Source organism: Empidonax traillii, unplaced genomic scaffold (assembly GCF_003031625.1).
Source record: "Empidonax traillii isolate 1590-97213 ecotype Southwest subspecies unplaced genomic scaffold, ASM303162v1 scaffold2260:size46562, whole genome shotgun sequence".
Taxonomy (NCBI): Eukaryota; Metazoa; Chordata; class Aves; order Passeriformes; family Tyrannidae; genus Empidonax; species Empidonax traillii.
The window spans coordinates 38,727-44,435 of NW_020957453.1; the positions used below are offsets into that span (position 1 = coordinate 38,727).

Sequence of the window (5,709 nt, forward strand, 5' to 3'; positions counted from 1 at the left end):
TAAATTATTCCATGGTCTTTACAGCTTGACTCTAGATTTTGCAAGTGTGGTTAGAACCTGTTTTCTCAGTCTTTCTTTCAAATGTCTTTTTCCTGAGATGCCCATTGACCGAGACCCAGAGATGTAGACAATCCTGTCAAGCACCACAGGAAAAAGCATGTTAGGATAACCAGGGTGGAGCTGGCTAGGATTGTGAAGCGATTCCTCGCTGCAAATGATTTGAGAGAGCATAGCACTGGAGATACTGAACCTTCTTTTAATGGCATCTTTTAATCACACTCCTAGGGTTCTGGGTTTTTTGCCTTTTTCAATTTTAGCAGCTTTTAATTTTTAAGATACTGAACAACCTATAACCGTTAATATGTTAGATACTTTATATATGTTTTTGTCTGCAGGATAAAAAAAAGCAAAACTATTTGAAGGCAACGGGCTAGTGTTCTTTCGAAATTCAGAGTCCCTAACAGCTCTTCCAAGTCTGTCACCAGAGTTCAGTGGGCTAAAAAGAGCCCAGATTTCCCCTGGGGAGTTAAAATCTCAGCCTTCAGCCAAATATCAACTAAGTCTAGATGAACTGAGCTCCTACTTAAGGGTTTTTGTTTGTTTGTTTTATGTGAAAGAGTTTGAAGCTCTCAGATATTTAAAGTGCTTTTACAGTTCTAAAACAATGTTTTAGGCCAAAAATTCAAATTTGATGGGTTGGGATGTTGAACCCTGCACAAAATGTATTACACTCCCATTGGGACAGAAAGTTTGTACGTTTTAGTGAATTTAATGGGGAAAAAAATTAAGAAGTTACTCCAAAGTAGATCTACCTGACAAATTGATTACAGGTCCTCATCTGTCCTGACAGGCTCTTCAAAATGCATGAGAGTGAGGTAGCATAAATAAAAAGGATTTGGCATCCATATATGTGCATTAGGAATATAAATCTAGGATGGGCACAAAATTTTAATAGGAATCATATATTGTAAGGAAATGGGTGATTCACTTATTTTCCTGCCTTCTCCATGAGGATTGCAGCTGATTTTTTTTGTGTGGACACTGGAATAACTCATCTAGACTGATGGGAAATTCTTAGAATTTAATAAAAACATGTGCCTGCAGAGAAAGCATATGGAAGGGAAGGCAGAGTACATTGAAACACCTCAGTATTAGGAGGAAAAATGAAAATATGTGAAACTTGGTAGAACTGAGTATGTTTGTCTGAGAACCAATATAATAAGACCTCTGAATTTTGTTTGTCATTTTAGGTTAATGGGGAAGCATTAGCAGAGAGGCCTGTTCTTTGTTACCGAAAGCCAGAGGCGAGGTCTGGGACTGTGCTCGTGAATTTGATGAGCGTGTTGACACTTTTGTCAGTCTAAGTGTTGGGGTGTGTACGTGCTGGTTTTATTACCTTGACATAGAAGCCCTTTTCTGTCTCATCTCAGAGCAACAACAGAAGACATGATGCTCTGCCTGGCATTGCCCTGAGTCTTTGATCTCACCCATGAGACATCATTTGGAGTGTTCTGCATTATTTCTCAATAATTAAACTGTCAGATTAAATACTAACTTATCCTGGCAGATAATGAAATTCTTATTTCTTTTCCAAAGAAGCTGACGTGAAAGAAGCCAGACACGAGAGGGCATGGGAATTTGTACTGCCTGTCTCCACCTTTCGAACAAGTAAGCACTACATGATACCACAGACTGGAGGCAGGCTTAGTTTCTAGTGCTGACAGTTGTCACACAGGTGAGGAACACTCAGGTGATTTCAGAGAAGCCTCACAAAAGTTGGGTAGCTGGACGTGGAGGAAGATTACTCACCACCTTCCAGTCCTGCTAAAACTTCAGTCCAGTAAGAAATCCATTGGATTTCTGCAGTGGTAAGAAAAGGGGACCTTTGAAATTTAAACCAGAAGTTTGGTTCAACCAACCCACTAACTCTGACCTGCAGCATGAAAATGAACGTTTAGAATCTTTTCTAGAAAGGATAAGTGAGGATGATGGAATCATAATTTCTACTGATGCTTTTGAGGAGAAGGATCTGGAGATACTTTAGTAACTTCCTCCATGACCCCTGTGAGGAAGACCACTCTTTGCTGGCAATATATCATTCCTTTGTAATTGTAATAAAACACAGTTTGGATTTTTAAGATTTGGCCATCCATCGTCTCTGCCCCACAAAAAAATGCCTGGCTATGGATATTGGTAGGTGTCCTTAGATGTTCCTGGAGTTCATCAAGGGATTGGAGCATCCCTGCTATGAGGAAAGGCTGAGAGAGCTGGGATTTGCCAGCCTGGAAAAGAGAAGGTTTTGGGATGACCTAATTGCAGCCTTTCCGTACCTGAAGTGAACTCAGGGGAAAGAGGGAGCAACACTATTTACAAGAACATATAACAACAGGAAAAGGGGGGATGGTTTCAGACTGAAAGAGAGTAGGTTTAGATTAGATATTAGCAAAAAGTTCTTTGCTATGGGTCTGGTGAGGCTCTGGCACTGGTTGCCCAGAGAAGCTCTGGCTGCCCCATCTCTGGACGTATTCAAGGCCAGGTTGGAACTTAGTCTAGTGGAAGACGGCCCCTGCCAATAGCAGGGGTTTGGAGTGAGACGATCTTCAAGGAACCATTCCATGACTCTATGAACAGGCTCCCAGAGCATCGGGAGTTCCACAAGCCGCTCGGACGGGGCGGTGGGAAGAAATCCCGGTCGCAGGATTTGAACGGGGCTGCGGAGCTGAGCCGGGAGAGAGGGATGTGGCTGTCCTTGTCTCTGGGGAGGGGCCGCGTTCTCCACCCGGTCCCGCCCCACCCCTGCAGCCGCGGCCGCTGCAGGGGATGCGCAGGGACTGGGAACCCCTAGGTGGGGCGGGGAGAATGGGGCACCGGAGTGAGGAAAACAACAACAATAAATCTTTTTCTTTTTACTTGTATGTTTATTATTTTTCAGCCGACATCGCTATTAGAACATCCTCCTCCCCCGCGCTGCAGGGACCGCACGGCCATGGTTATGGAGTTAAGCCACGCAGCGCCAGCATCCCTTGGAAAGTTTTCCTTCCCCAAAGGCAGCAAGCAGCAGGTCAGTTAGAGGGCTGGGGGTGAGGAATACTCCTGTTACCCAGCTATCTATTAAATTAAGGGGTATTAAGTTGATCCACGCTGTTCCAGGCAGTGACTAACGAGGACTAATACAGATTTTTTTCTGAATAGCATCAGAAGAAAGCGCGGCTTGTGTGGCTGATGAAGCCAGCCTTTCTGAGATGTGATTAAAACCTTTCTCTGAAAGCATATGGCTCTACTGCCCTGAAAACTGACCTTGGTAAGCCCACTGAAAGGAAATAGTCAAGTTTTATATTTATATATGCGTGCAAATACAAAAATATTTATGTTTTTATATATGTGCGTTCTTCCATGTATATGATTGTATTCAGAGATGTCTTACTCGGCCTTCCAGTACTTGAAGGGAGAGCGTGGAAAAGAGGGAGAGTAACTTTTTACACGGACATATAGTGACAGGACAAGGGGGAATGTTTTCAAATGAAAAGAATAGAGATTTAGATTAGATATTATAAAGAAATTTTTCCCCATGAGAGTGGGGAGGCCCTGGCACAAGCTGCCCAGAGAAGCTTTGGCTGCCCCATCTGTAGAAGTGTTCAGGGCCAAATTGGATGGAGCCCCAAGCAACCTGGTCTAGTGAAAGGTGTCTGTGCCCATAGCAGGGAGCTGGAATGAGATGAGCTTTAAGGTCCTTTCCAACCCAAACCATTCTGGGATTCTAGGATTTTTCATCTTTACATGAATTTAAATTGGAAATTATCAATTTACATTTATAGTGAAGGTTGTATGATGATAGAGGATTTAAACTCCATTGAACATATTCTGTGTTTCATATGCTGAATGTATGTTTTCTAAATATCTAATAGCAGATGATTCTGTTTCTCCTGTTGTCTAATAGTCTGGGCCATTTTTATAATAAGAAAAGTACCTTTAGTGTTATATATTTATCTTATGTTAGTATCAGAAGAATCACTGATGAAACAGGTGTTGTATTTTCTAGGGAGTGCTTTAAAGAGAGATGAAAATGAGATGGCCTTATCATCTCTGAGTGTGCACATAATTGATAAGCTGCAGATGGACACAGGTTTTGCCTCAGAGGATGGATCTGAGTGTGGACTGGGACTCTGTGAATAACACTAGTGATGCAGGTGAGAAGCACTCAAATTTTTCCAGAAAGACAGTTAAACAGGAGGGCCACACACTTAGCCTCTAGAAGGAGGTAGACATGAATTACTCAAAGATGTGCAGTCCTCTTTTTAAACCCTGCTGGACCTTCAGGTAAGCAGGAGCTCCCTGCAGAGCTGCAGTGTGAGGATAAAGACCGCTGTGAGTCCTACTATCAGAAAGAAGGTGAGGGTCCAGCTGGGGTGTTTGTCCCTTCCAGTGCCAACTTTGACTTGGAAGGTAAAGATTTAGACCACAGCTCCTCTGACTGCTCCAGGAAACCACGGGGAAGAGTCCACAGTGGTAATGAAAATACCACCCTTGGTGACGTGTTTGCCGAGGATCTGGAGCCCGTCTCTTCACCAACTCAGGGACCCTACGGAGGAACGAGCGCGCACGTAAATTGGACAAACCTTAATTCTTGGCTCATCTGTGGTTGTGGTTCCCTTGGCTGCTTCTCACCTGTGCTGGAGAAAGCACCCTCTGCGAGCTCTGCCAGGTGCAGACCCGCTGCCTCAGCAGGGAATGCTGCCTCGCAGGGATCTCTGGAACTGGCGCTGGTAGAGGTTGCACTGACTGGCTTTGAACTGCTTTGTGTGAACAAATAACCCAATTACCACCGAGTAACGATTTTTTTGTGGGGCAGAGACGATGAATGGCCAAATCTTAAAAATCCAAACTGTTTTATTACAATTATGAAGGAATGATATATTGCCAGCAAACAGTGGTCTTCCTCAGGGGGGTCATGGAGGAAGTTACTAAAGTATCTCCAGATCCTTCTCCTCCAAAGCATCTGTAGCAATTATGATTCCATCATCCTCACTTATCCTTTCTAGAAAAGATTCTAAACGTTCATTTTCATGCTGCAGGTCAGAGTTAGTGGGTTGGTTGAACCAAACTTCTGGTTTAAATTTCAAAGGTCCCCTTTTCTTACCACTGCAGAAATTCTCATGGATTTCTTATTTCTTATCGCTCTTCCTCTTCAGCCTTTTGGAACAGGGGAAAATAAGCTGTCCTCTCTGCTTGGGTCTGTGAGTAACATGTTTTCCTGAGCTGGTTCTCCCTGCAGCGGAGCTCTGGGCTGAACACATAGCCAAGGAAAAGCCTTGCGAGATGCTGTGTCTGTGGCATGCAGGTAAATGCTTTTTAAAATTATTTTTCTTTTTAAAGTCCTTCCTTTTTGTCTTTGTAGTCCCTGGACTGATCTGAAATCCGCCTGGTATTTTCCCTGGTTACTAGAGTTAGGTTATGGGATAAACACCACGTTGCCTGCCCACAGAGAAGTAACAGTGGGAGGAAAATCCAAATAATACCCTGTCTAAGCTGCTCCCAGGCCCATTGCAGGACTAGTATAGCTGGAAACCCAGTTCCTTCTCTGAGGGATAAACTTCTGAACTACCAATTTTGAACTACTTTTGAACTACTTTTCTCCCTTTGATGGCATCTCCTATCTTGGGCTGTAGAAACAGTATGTAGGTGCTTTCAAGTTTAAAATAAGTGAACATC

General features: G+C 43.4%; 1 long non-coding RNA gene across 1 annotated transcript; it reads left to right on the plus strand.

The window, feature by feature from the left end:
* Positions 1 to 2,935: 2,935 nt before the first annotated feature.
* LOC114071755 lies at positions 2,936 to 4,077 on the plus strand. Its single transcript, XR_003574087.1, has 3 exons — positions 2,936 to 3,061; positions 3,199 to 3,301; positions 4,040 to 4,077. It is a non-coding gene; the product is annotated as an uncharacterized LOC114071755 (long non-coding RNA).
* The last annotated feature ends 1,632 nt before the right edge of the window (positions 4,078 to 5,709 follow it).